Source organism: Sphaerodactylus townsendi, linkage group LG01 (genome assembly GCF_021028975.2).
Source record: "Sphaerodactylus townsendi isolate TG3544 linkage group LG01, MPM_Stown_v2.3, whole genome shotgun sequence".
Taxonomy (NCBI): Eukaryota; Metazoa; Chordata; class Lepidosauria; order Squamata; family Sphaerodactylidae; genus Sphaerodactylus; species Sphaerodactylus townsendi.
Genome location: NC_059425.1, coordinates 19,402,769 through 19,416,224, shown reverse-complemented (window position 1 = coordinate 19,416,224; position 13,456 = coordinate 19,402,769). Strand labels below are relative to the sequence as shown.

The window sequence follows — 13,456 nt, the reverse complement described above, 5'->3', positions numbered from 1 at the left end:
TGGAACTTCATCTGGTAGTATACAATCGTAAACCCACATGGATCCAACAGCTTCCATATAACCTGCCCAAGAGAGGTTACCTTGTCATGGCTGCCAACTTGGGGTTGAGACATTCCTGAAGATGTGGGGGTATAGCCCAAGGAGGGTGGGGTTTAGAGAGAGGAGGGACCTCAAGATGGTATAATGCCTCACAGTCCCCCTTCCAAAGAGCCATTTTCTCCAGGAGAACTGATTTCTGTCATCTGAAGATCAGTTGTGATTTAGGGAGATCTCTTGGCCCCACCCTAAAGTTGGCAACCTTATCAGGAGAAGTGGAAATCTATGGATATTTCAATTAAAGTTTTTTTTAAATCACATTTGGGAAAGCATTACGCAAACACAAAGTAATTATGAGCAGGTGTTCAGGTGGGTCTAGGCTGCTGCAATTTTCAAGGAAATGTCTCTGCATGATTTACTTTTTTTACTTTATTGTAAATTGGCACTATGGCCGTTTCCGCACGGCCACGCTGTGGGAGGGTGCGTCGGCGTATCCAACGCCGACACACACCCCTGGGACCGTTCACACGAACGGTTCCGGTAAGGGCAAGGAAGACAGCGCTGCGCTGTCGCCCAATCGACGTACCTTCCCTGCAAGTCGCTCTGGAGTCGCGGGGCCTCAGATTCACTGACACTATATCAGCTCAAGATGTGTCACTCCCTTTAGTCCACAAAAGTGCAAAAGGCATCTTGTGTAATTTATCATTCTTGTGATTATGTCATCACCCCCTAATGTCTTAGCCAGGGTCCTGCCATATTTCTAGCTATTGAAAGCTTCTTGCTCAAACAGCTTGGGAAAGTTTGCTTGTGTTAGGCACTGTTATCTTGCAGGTGGGGGGGTGGAGTGACACCCATACGGTTCTAATTCCCTCTTCTCCTTTGTTGTTATCACTATCTGAAGGATGTGTTTGTGTGTGTATGCATGAGACTATTCCCTCTTCCCCACCCTTCTTCCCTACCTAGGAATGTGTCTTCTCACCTTCAGAGAATGAAAGGGGGTGGGTGGATCTGACGTGTCTCTGCGGGGGAATATAACCTTTCACCTGTCACCTTGTGTTCAGTTCAGACAATATAGTCATCAGCTTTCCTATGCTTATCATCAATAAAATGAGAATTCTGCTTTTAAATGACTGATTCCTGTCTTTTAGCAAGTCTTGGGGTGTGACAGAATAGTGTTTACTACTAGGAGTGAGAGATAATCTCTGGTCGTTTCCCCACTTAAAAAAATAACGTTGAGCCAAACCGCGCTCCTTTGAATCAGTGCTTTTGAGCGCAAGGTCTGACTCCCAACTACAGCTTGTTCCTGTAGTTAACCTCGCGGCAGCCGCGAGCTTCATGACATGCAGCATTGCCCACAACTGCGCATTTTCGTTCAGTGGTCATCGGCAGGGCGCTTCTCTGTCCCGATTGGCTGGAGCGCTGGTTTGTGGCCGGAACTTGGTTTAAAAAACCCTGAAATGGTCGACAAAACGTCGACACGCACAGTCATCGCAAATTGAACCAATGCCTTTTTTCCTTTTTTTAAAAAATGGTTTCTGATTGGCTGTCGTGCTGCGACGCGAAAATTTGCAGAACATGGAAGTGCCCACTTTCCTTTCCCCTCCATTTCATGAGATGAATGTTCTGAGATGAATATTCATGAGATGAAAGTTCTGAATGAACAATGAATGTTCTGAATGAACAATGAAAATACGTTGTGTACGCGTGCGCTTGAAGCGACGTGCAGTCGACTGATTTCCTGGTTAAAAAAATGGCAAAAGGAAATGCTGTGTGCGCATCGCGCATGCCCCGCAGTGCCCTGATTGGTCCTCGTCACCATGTGCAGCGGGAAATTCAAACCCGCAGTGACCCCCGGCTTCCCCACTGCCTCGCTCTCCCCCGCGGTCGCGGTCAGAAATGTTGCTCAACCATCCAGGGGTAGAAATGACGCACACTGAGGACAGAAAGCGGCAGAGTCGGGGTCGCTGCGTTGCTGCCGCTCAGGTAGTGGGGAATGCAGCAGGTCCCCGGTTTATTTGCCGCAACTACGGCGCAACGAAAGGTGAGTGGGGAAACGACCTCTGTCTCTGACTGATGTTCTGTAAGCAAGATTTCCAAAGTATAAACAATTTATAAGGATTCTGAATCTCAGCAAGTGCCAGTCCTAGTAGATCTGTAACGCCCACTCTCTTATTTGTAGAAATATATATAATAGGTGCAAAATAATGTTTATCATTCATTTCCCTATATTTTGCTGCCACCACCAGGAATTGGATTCCAAATCCCTTTATAATTTCTCCTAAAGTAGCATGATCAAGCTGTACATGTTTATGTTCTGTGTGAATAAAACTTCCAAAATTAGGCTCAGAGTCATACAAAAGTTGCCAAGTGTAAGAAGAACACCTCTCCTGCACTGTCTTACTCTTGACTTATCAAAAAGACTGAGGCTGACTTAAGTTTTCATACTTGGCTAAAAAGAAAGTCTGAGAGAAGCACACAGGATTGTTTCCCCAATGGTATCCTCCCACTTTAAAGAAACTTCAAGTAATGAGAAAGCAAAACTTTGCCTAGTTTATGGCTCTAAAGATAAAAACTATCCAGGCACAGAATTGCCCTGCTTTACTTCACATGGGCTGGTTGCTGGTTTTTCCAGTTGGTGGTCTCCAGTGTTAGCCAAGGTATTTACTCATATTAACAAATTTGGTATCTTCCCCAAAGGCTGGAAATTAAGTATAGTGATTCCAATCCACAAAAAAGGTGACAAAACCGATCCAAAGAACTATCGACCAGTAAGCTTATTAAATACGGCCTCAAAAATCTACGGCAAATTTTTATATCAAAAATTAGAAGATTGGGTTATAGACAACCATCTAATATATCCACATCAAGCAGGTTTTAAAAGAGGACAATCTACCATTGACCACTGTCAAAGCCTTTACAATCTGGCATTTTCAGGAATAGAAAGCCCTACCAGAGCCTTATATGTGGCTTTTGTAGATCTGGCCACGGCTTTCGATTCAATTGACAGAAACAGACTCTGGTCAAAACTAGAGAAATTAAAAATCGATCAACGTTTGTTATTCCTTCTTCGTGAATTACATACAGACACCCAGGCTAGGATTAGAGTTGGTATGATGGGCTCCCTAACAAACAAAATATCAATTAAACGAGGTGTAAAGCAAGGCTGTGTCCTAGCTCCACTACTTTTTAATCTCTATATAAACGATATTGTACAAAGGTTATCAGGACCAGAATACATAGCCCCCTCTATTAACCAACAGAAAATTTCCATCCTATTGTACGCAGACGACATGGTCCTAATTTCTCAAACCCGATTGGGATTAAAAAGACTGCTCAATAGTTTGGGTGAATATTGCAAGGAGGAAGCACTCTCCATCAATTATATCAAAACAAAGGCTATGGTATTTAGGAAAAAACCGAAAAAACACTCCTGGACGATACAAGGAATTCCTATAGAGCAATGCAGCTCATTTAAATATCTAGGAATTAACTTTAGTGAGACCTTAAATTGGAAAGTGCACTTAGGAACTTTAAGAATCTCAGCTATAAAAATAATCGGGGCAATTATGAGATTCTATTATTCAAAAGGTGGTTGTCTTGTAGATCCAGCTATAAAACTGTTCGAAAGTAAAGTCATCTCACATATGTTATATGGAATAGAAGTTTGGGGCTGGAATGACCTTATACTCAAGACACTGGAATCCATTCAGAACCTTTTTTTAAGACGGATTTTGATGCTGCCAAAGGGAACACCGGCTGCACTAATGAGGGCAGAGTTAGGGTTACCATCAATTGAATCACGTGCCCATCTTGCAATCTTGAAGGCCTGGAAAAAAAACAGCTCAGATAATAAGGAAACCTTTGGTCATCAGTCTTTTACTCTCCTGATGACAAAAAATAAAAACCGCTCTACCTTTTTTGAAAAAATTCGATCTCGGTACACTATTCCAGATGATTTATTAAGAGTTTCAACATCCAATGCTGAACTCCGAGACTGGGTGTACAGAGAAGATGCCAGAATAAACAGACAATTAATAGTTCAGACAAAAACTGCTCCATGGTATAAACTATTTAAAAGAGATCATATTAGAGCTACATATCTGACCACTACACTAGCAAGAAATCTAAGAATAGCTTATACTTCTATTAGATTTCAATCAATGCCTTCAGCAGTGCTTAGTGGCAGATACACACGAATACCATTCTCTCAGCGCTTTTGTATCTGTGGAAAACAAGAGCCTGAGGATCTCTTCCACTATATACTCTCCTGTCCTTTATATTCTGAAATAAGGAAAAGGTTTTTGGAGCCAATACTACCTAGGACAGCTTTTTTGTCCGATGATGAGAAACTGATCTTCTTATTATCGGATATTGATTCCTATGTTTCTTATAAGATGGCTCTCTTTGCCCTGGCGGCTAGGAAACTACGAGCAAAGTATTTAAAGCGCTGTTTGAACTAATGTTGTAAAGTACTGGAGATTAACTTAGACTAGCTGAAGAAGCTGCAAAAACATCTGACGTATTTGATGGGGCATTTTAATTTAGAGATTGCGAACACTAATAATTTATATTTTAATGTAAAACTAAATTATTGTTTTAACTTAAATTATTGTTTTAACTAAGTTACTGTTTTAACTGCATGTATTTTTGTATTGTTATAGCCAATGGCTCAAACAATAAATACTTGACTGACTGACTGACTGGTTGCTGGTTGATATTTTTGTGCAGGAAAGTGTGGGGATGGGCCATAGGCCTAAAAATTGTATTTAATATCAAGGAATATGGGGTTTGTAAGAACCAAAGATCTGTAAAATCAAAATGGGGTTTCCGTGTATAGAGACCAGCATGTCAGCAGTTACACACTGATCATGCAGGCAGAGGAAATGTTACCACTGCTGTTCGGGTAACATTAAGTGATTTCAGTTCAAGCTATGTAGTGAGGCGCAGGAAGCTGGTGCTCTTCGAAAACAGAATATCTTTATTCAAAAATGATTGCCACAGCTCAGGCAGGGGACCGTGCGGCTGTAGCCAAATGCAGGACCTTTTATACACGAACATCAAAGGAGAACAAGGGAGCAGGTAAGGAGGCAGGCCCTTTACCTTGCAACAATAAAGAAACATCAACACATAAAAGAAAGGTACAGTTACAACTTTGTGAATGGAACCATGAGATCTCGCTGTCAAGCGTCTTCCCGCGAGACTTTACAAGAGCACAGGAACAGGGAGCAGAGTGTCCATTCATAAAACTGGGTGAGGCTGTTAACGCACCAGCCATCTGATTATCATGCTGCAGTCCCACAACAAAAGAAAGTTCAAATGGTCCAATGGTGGTCTTGGCACGTTCTTCAACAGCTGGGACATCTGGGGTGCCGTCATCAGATTCAATTTGTAATTCCAAAAGGGTCTTTGTTTTTGCTAAAGAGATTTACCAGGTGTTGGTCCAAACTGAATTCCAAGACTTGCTTCCTTGGGTCTTAATATCAGCTGCTACAAGCTATTGCTTTTACTAACAGAAACAAATATCTAAAGTAACATTTCTAATTTAAACATTAGATGCAATCCTAAAGAACTTACAATATAATAAAGAGTAGCCACATATATATATGTAAACAAGAATATCCTAAACTAACATTAATAAACCTTGAACCAACTGGAAAACCTAGTTAAGATGTATGATTGACATAAGCATAAACATTAGGCAAACAATAAATCCAACATTGAGGGGCTTACACTCAGTCTTAAGGAAATAAAAGCAAGAAGAAAACCATGTGAAACATTGGCACAACCACTTATACACATCCTTTCCAGACCCTATGGAGACTCCTGGATTACACTGGTCTCTGTGCTCTGGTCCTTAGCCAGTGCAGTCTGGCGATAGGCTTAGGAAAATATTTTTTATATTTTCCTGGCGGTAACAGAAAGACAATATCTTCATGTCACTAAGGGCTAAAGACGTGACAGAAGACATATATTTTATAGCCTTGTTTTTCAGAACTAGCTATATGGGATGCCTACGTGAAATAAATAAAGCCTTAAAGAGATCAGATGTTAGAATAGAAAGGAATGTGATTAGTTAATTGAAAATGTGTTTTTCCATATTTTAATGAACATAGAAATGATATTGAGAGGTTTATATTTATTTGTATTTTACTATAATTCTATGTACTAGATAATCACATAGTATATTTGTTAAAATCAGTTTTAAACCTTTTTAAAGATGCGATGCACATACAGCCTTTCCTTGGTTTCATTTCTCCTTTGCGATTGGCCAGCAGAAGGGGATGCAAGCATTAAACAGTCAAACGCGTAACTTTGAATCGTTCATAGTTTACACAGGTAACGATTAACAGGGAGAACGAGCGCCAGAAACAGAATCTGCCACGCAAGCAATGGGGAGGTCGTCCCTCAAACCTGGTTAGTTTGTGTTCTGAATCCTGGTGAATCCCACCACTGGAGCTGGGTATGTTTAGTCCGGAGAAGAGAAGGTTAAGGGGTGACATGATAGCCATGTTTAGATATTTGAAGGGATGTCACGGTGAGAGCAAGCTTGTTTTCTGCTGCTCCAGAGACTAGGACCAGAAGTAATGGGTTCAAGGTGAAGAAAGAGATTCCACCTAAACATCAGGAAAAACTTCCTGACAGAAAGGGCTGTTCAACAGTGGAATGCACTACCTCAGAGTGTGGTAGAGTCTCCTTCTTTGGAGGTTTTTAAACAGAGGCTAGGTGGCCATCTGTCAGGAGTGCTTTTATTATGTGTTTCTGCATTGCAGGGGGTTGGACTTGATGGCCCTTTTGGTCTCTTCCAACTCTACAATTCACGAGTGTGGTAGAGTCTCCTTCTTTGGAGGTTTTTAAAGAGAGGCTGGATGGCCATCTGTCAGGAGTGCTTTGTGTGTTGCTGCATTGTGGGGGTTGGACTGGATGGTCCTTGGGGTCTCTTCCAACTCTTATGATTCTAAGAGTTGATAGCAATCTGATCTAAACTCTGGAGTCTTCAAATTTCTATGAATAGCAACAGCACTAGGGGTTTTTTTTGGGGGGGGGGGGAGGATGCCATCAAGTCACAGCTGACTCCTGGTGACCCTGTAGGATTTTCAAGGCAAGAGAAGTTCAGAGGTGATTTGTTTCCAGGTCACACCCCTGGTATTATTTGGAGGAATCCCATCCAACTATTTACCTGGATAGCATCTGAGATTTGAGAAGATGAGGCTAGCCTGGTCTATCCAGGTCAGGATAGGTAAGAGGAATGAAATGGGATTGAAACTGGGGCACTGCAGCAGGCATTTACAGTGTAAAGTGTACAGCAAGCAGAGATCTGATAAGGGATCTGCAGTGGCTTCAGGTGATCCTCACTACAGCATAGGTTTAAAATGTGCTTAACTGGGACCACTGTACCCATTCTGGGCTAAAATCAGCTGTAAACCCATATCAGTATTCAGCCAAATTTTTTCTCCCCTCCACCTTTCCTTTGCTGAAACAGTTTTGCCAAAGTCTTCGAGGTAATCCTGGATTCTGTTCCTGTCTTTGTTACCCGAAGTAGTAGGAAGTCTCTCTCTTTTAGTGTGGGGAAATTAGCTGGAGCAGACTCTTGGTTTGCAAAAGGTCAGGCAACATGGGATCTTGAATGTCTATTTACCCTGTTACCCAGAAAAGAAGTCCTAGCATGATTTTTTGGGATTTTCGGAGGATGCTTGAGATATAAACCCTACTCCAAAATTAAGCTGTAGTAACAGATTCCCTGGCGCAGCTGATCTGGTCACATGAGGGGAGCAAAATCATGGGGGAAAAAATATATCCCCTGAAAATAAGCCCTAATGCATCTTTTGGAACAAACATTAATATAAGACCCTGTCTTTTTTTCAGGGATACCGTGTATATGAGTCAGTTTTTGTTTAGAAACACGCAGGAGATTGGATAAAAGTTCAACAATGTTTATTAAGGGATAAAAATGGGGATACACAAGCACACAATAAAACAGAACACACATACAAACCTAGGATATAAATCTGGAATATGGGGGGGGGGGGCGCAATAGAAATTATAGTCACCTGATCCTAGAGTGGAATGGTCCAATTAATAGAACTGAGCAACCCATACTTAGTTCTGTGGAACTGTATCACAGACAGAGAGTTGTCCAGAGATACTGAACACTGTCTATTGAAAAAATGGGCTTCTTGTAGGGAAAAATGGACCCTCAGGGTTACACAGAGTGATCCTAAGTCTCCCTAGACAAAAAGGGATTTCCTGCCCTTCCTGGGAAAGACAAGAGACAGACATCAATTTTAATGGTGGGTCATCAGTCTAAAGTAGGGGTCGCCAACCTATGGTGTTCCAGATATTAATGGACTACACTTCCCATCACCCCCTGGTCTAATGGGTTTAGAAATCAGCCTGATGTGTCCAGGGAAGTTAGCTGAAAAGATTACACCTGTGAAAAGAATGATAATGTAAAGTCAGGTGGTCCGTAAAAGTGTTACTCCTAGGAAGATTCATTAGTAAGTACAATACAGGGCAGGTAAGCACATCAATACATCCTTTGTCTTCTCTGGGGCGTAGGGTCCAGGGCTGGAGATGGGAACTCTCTCCACACAAGATCTTTTGTGTAGACTTAATCCTGTCAGGAAGGGTATGAGAGGACATTACGCAAGTTGCTTTGGAAAGGAATCCAAAGTTCTTTTTGCTTGTACGTACACTGAGCCAATGCCCAAAATAGGCTCCCCTATTTTGAGGCACTGTGCTGGCAAGCACCCAAGGTTTGGCTGAGGTGGTAGTGGTGCTGTCTCTTGTTAAAAACAGGGCCCCTTGGTTCACCACTGGTCAGTCTGGCGACATCTTCTTTAAAGGCCTTTTCCCACCTTGTCTGGGGATGCCACATTTGTTGTGACTGGACAGGTCTAAATATTTGCAGAATCCTGGGACAGAGCTGGGCCTGATCAAAAACCTGTGAGGAAAGAGAAACAAATGAGATGCACCATTATCTTAGATATCCCCTCAACTGTGTGCTTTTGTGTGCATCACACCCTTTCCCCACTTGCAAGGACAGCCTTGTTGTGATTCCCGTTTCCACAGACTTACAGAACAGCTGGGCCAGGCAGCCATTTTGTCCCAGCGTTTGAGGATAGAACCAGCAGATGGAAAAGCCGCTGGTACCGAAGACAGAACACTGGGGGGGACTTTCCTTTACCTCCGGACATAACAGAGCCGGGCACTGAGCCACCCGGGCCTGCCAAGAAAAGGAGGCCCCTTTTCATAGGGACTGTCAAATAATCTGAGCATTAAAAAACCCCTCAGACACAACAAAGCTACTCTGAAATGTCACATAGCAGAAGCAGAGGAAGGAAGACCAGGCTACAAGATCTTGTTGTGTACAAGATGTAACGGTATATTGTCCAGCACAAAAGAAGCTGCATCTCAAAGAGAGGGGCCTCCCTGGTTCAATCCCTAGAAGTCCTGTCAAAGGATGTCAGGTTGCAATGCATGGAAAGGCTTTTCTCTGCCAAAATCCCCGGACAGTCCTCATGAGTCAGAGTAGACCATACTGAACCAATGGCTGACTCCAGTAGGACAAAAGAGAGAGAGAGAGAGAGAGAGAGAGAGAGAGAGAGAGAGAGAGAGAGAGAGAGACTGCTTTCCCCTCTTCAAGTCACAACTGATCTTCAGATGGCAGGAGATCGGTTCCCCTGGAGAAAACAGCAGCTTCACAGGATGAACTCTATGCTATCATTTCCCTACTGAGCTCCCTTTCTTCCCAAAACTCCACCCTCCTCATGCTCTACCCTCTCAGCTCGGATCTGGCAACCTTTAACTGCAAAGATACTCTGCCTCTGAACATGGAGGTTCCTTTCTTTTGGAACTCTGTTGGCTACGAAGACCCACCATAACTTCCATCTTGCAGTGCCACAAAACCCTCCCCCTTCCAACAATCCTTATTTCCTTATACTTAATGAGCTTGGCTCGGCTCCCAGCAAAGGCCCCTCTGCCATCCAGATGGCTTCTCTTTCAACGACCCCTCTCCAGTACTGCGGTCCGCTGCACGTTGAGAACCCCTAAATCAACTCAACGAGATTTAGACGCGACGGGCATGGGACTAAGCCATAGGGCAGGACATTACCGGATGTGCTCTGGACAGACCGGCAACTCGGAGTATCCACCGAAGGTAGCAGAAAAGAGGAGAGGCGGCCACACGCCCTTTGTGGGGCCACGACGCCCCTTTCCTTCCCATGCCATGGGCTGAACCCTGCATGCTGCAAGAACCAGGACCCCACGGCAGGACTCCATGGCCCCTCCGCCCCACTCCCGCCAGCGACCACCCACCACCAGCCCCCAGATCGCGCCCTTCTCGCCACTCACCCTCCACGTGCAGACCACGCCGGAAAAGGGAAATCCCGCACCAGGCATCGCCATTTATAGCTCTCTCGGGCGCCACCACGCGGCAATTTCAGGAATAGGGAGAGAACAGCTCCACTCCACCTCTGGTTGGTCGGAACCTTTCCGCCAATGTGAAGAAGGCAGGGATGTCGCCTGACCAAGAGCGAGAGCTCATTGGATGGAAGGTCACGTGGCGTGGCCGCTGTCTGCAAGCAGGAAGTGAGTTGACTTTCCCCTCCGGGCGACCGCATGCTCCAGCATCACCACTGCAGTTCCCAACACTTCCCTCTTCCCTCCCAGTCCCTGCTGCCACCATTTGCAGAATGCTCCCACGGAGTTTCCTCTGCTTGCAACTCACCCGCGTCATTTCAGTGTATAAATGTTAAAGTTAGTTTTTCCTTCTTTGAACAACGGATCTAGGAGCTGGAAGACAAGGCAGAAGGAATGCAGGAAGAGAAACTTCTGGGCATCAGCCAGACTAAACTGCAAGCATCATGGGAAAGGAGGCGGAGATATATAGATCAGCAGCCAATAAGCCGTAAACTGCAGGCATTATGGGAAAGGAGGCTGAGATATGCAGATCAGCAGCCAATGCCTGTCGAGCCCTGGCAGTCAAAAGCAACGAAAGTGACAAAAAGGAGAGAATCTCCCAGTTAAGGCATCAAACTGTCTTTTGGGGAACTGAAGACCCGCAAGGCAGCAAGAGCCATGTTTGGGGAAGGGGACGGGTGGTCTTGTGGCCCCGGCTGGGCTGGCTGCGGTGTTGGGCCCCTCCGGCTCTGGCGTTGCTCCCCAACCGGACAAAGTGCCTCCTATGATAGCAGGAGGCCCTTTCGGCGGGCAGAATGTTATCGCTTCTCGGCCTTTTGGCTAAGATCAAGTGTAGTATCTGTTCTTATCAGTTTAATATCTGATATGTCCTCTATTTGAGGACTACATATTAAATGGATTTTTGGGACTGGGAGATGGAATAGGGGCTTGCTCCATCCACTCCAAGCATCGGCCTGGTATTGCAGTACCTCCAGGAACGGTGCACCTCCCCACCCAGGGGAGAATAATGCTGGTTCAAAAACAGATTGGAAAACACTCTCTTTCTTTCGCTTTTCTCCTCGGAATTATAAGAAATATTTCTTTTGTTTCTGGTCAGTTTCTTTCCTGCTGTGACCCTGCAGGAAGAAAGTATGACAAAAACACCTAATGCTGATCTTATTTGCTAAAACAAACTTGAGAAACCAGGAAAGAACTCTAAAGTTTTGATTTTTTTCAAAATAGACACAAGTTTTTTGAGGTGTGTACCATTCCATTCCCATTCGAGTTTAATAAACCTGAACATTTTCAGAAAACCAAAAAAAAGCCAAATCTCCATATTAATATGGAGGGTCTTTTTCGGCTAGCTGGAAATTTTCAGGTCAGCTATACCCTGTGGAGAATCTTGCTGGGGGTTGGGGGTGCTGTTTTTTAAGGTGGGAGCATTAAGTTTTTAGCATCCTTGCTGGTGTCTCTCCTTAAATGTTAGGTCAAGGAATACATTTTTATGGGCACTGAAAGGGTGCCCCATTCATCTTGCTTTGTTTCCATTGGAGAAAAAATGGGGCCCCATAAAATTGGAGCCCCTGACCCAAGTTAACCAAACTTGGGGATTCTTGTAAGGAGAAGCACTAGCAGCTATGCTGAACATTTGGTGCCCCTACCTTAAAAACTGTTCCCCAGAGCTGCAGAAATATTCCGCATGGGGTTTAAAGCAGCTTTTTTCCTTTAAAAGAGACAATTAATTAATTATTAATTAATTAATTATTAATTAATGAACATAACAACAATAAACATCTTTAAAACAAAGTTTGAATTATCTCCAGAGCTATACCTATTGGGTCTTGGAATTAAAAAGGTGCCAAACTTAAATATAGAATTATTTCTGTATATTTCTATAGCAGCCAAGATAAAAATTACGACAGCTTGGAGGAATGATAACTGCCCCACAATCGAGGAGCGGCTTTCTCAGATAACTGAATATCTTCTACTAGATAGGTTGTCAACTACAATGAAGGACATACCATCATCCAGATTCCAAAAGACCTGGAAAGACTTTATTCAATATCTGGGGGAAAAATGTTTAAAAAAATGTGATTGAAAAATATTTATTATAACAAAAAAGAATTATAGATTTAGAAAAGGGAATTAAACACATTAGCAGAAGAGTTAGCAAACATGGATGAGATTAACTTACCTTGGTTGTACAGGGCTTGTGATGATCAATTCTGGTGATATGATGGAAAAGTCCATTTTGGAAAAAAAATTCTATTCTTTTCAGGTTTTTTCCCAGGGCTATTTTTCTTTTTCTTATGTCTTAACGCGGCTAATGTTTTTGGTTGGAAGTTATTCAGAATCACTTGAATTTTACTTTCGTTCTTTACGTTCTTCGGGTTCACCTCTCTCTTTCCGACATAACAGATCTCGCTCCGCAACTCTCCATCCTCCACAAGGCACAGTTCAGAATGCAGGTTGCAACCGCTGCTTCCTGATGCAGCTGCTTCATTAGAAAGCAGAGAATTTCACCTACCCTGGTTAGGTGGGGGTGAACTAACAAAACTGAACAATCTTAGAAATTCACAGGCAGCCTTTGAAGACAGGATTTAAGCACTCCTGTCAGAGGAGTATCTAGGAAAAATGTAGCCCAGTGCAAAATCTGAGTTTTCTGCCCACCTCCCATGCGGGCGGCTGCCCGCCCTCACCACGACCAAACAGCTTTTTTTTGCACCAGGTCTTGAAGTAGAAGAAGAGGAGTTTGGATTTATATCCCCCCTTTCTCTCCTGTAGGAGACTCAAAGGGGCTCACAATCTCCTTGCCCTTCCCCCATCACAACAAACACCCTGTGAGGTAGGTGGGGCTGAGAGAGCTCCGAGAAGCTGTGACTAGCCCAAGGTCACCCAGCTAGCGTGTGTGGGTGTGTACAGGCTAATCTGAATTGCCCAGAGAAGCCTCCACAGCTCAGGCAGCAGAGCGGAGAATCAAACCTGGTTCCTCCAGATTAGATACACAAGCTCTTAACCTCCT

General features: G+C 43.7%; 1 long non-coding RNA gene and 2 other non-coding genes across 4 annotated transcripts; 1 reads left to right on the top strand and 2 right to left on the bottom strand.

Moving 5' to 3' along the window:
* Window positions 1–8,887: 8,887 nt before the first annotated feature.
* LOC125441738 lies at window positions 8,888–13,213 on the bottom strand. 2 transcript variants are annotated; one of them, XR_007245899.1, is made up of 3 exons: window positions 10,763–13,204; window positions 10,387–10,610; window positions 8,888–8,977 (listed from the first exon to the last, which is right to left on the bottom strand). It is a non-coding gene; the product is annotated as an uncharacterized LOC125441738 (long non-coding RNA). The 2 variants fall into 2 exon arrangements; XR_007245898.1 differs by having other exon boundaries at window positions 10,387–13,213.
* On the bottom strand, window positions 9,135–9,276 carry LOC125425654. Its single transcript, XR_007243417.1, has one exon. It is a non-coding gene; the product is annotated as a small nucleolar RNA SNORA57 (small nucleolar RNA).
* Window positions 11,255–11,445, top strand: LOC125425466. The gene has a single exon (XR_007243368.1). It is a non-coding gene; the product is annotated as a U2 spliceosomal RNA (small nuclear RNA).
* Window positions 13,214–13,456: the final 243 nt, after the last annotated feature.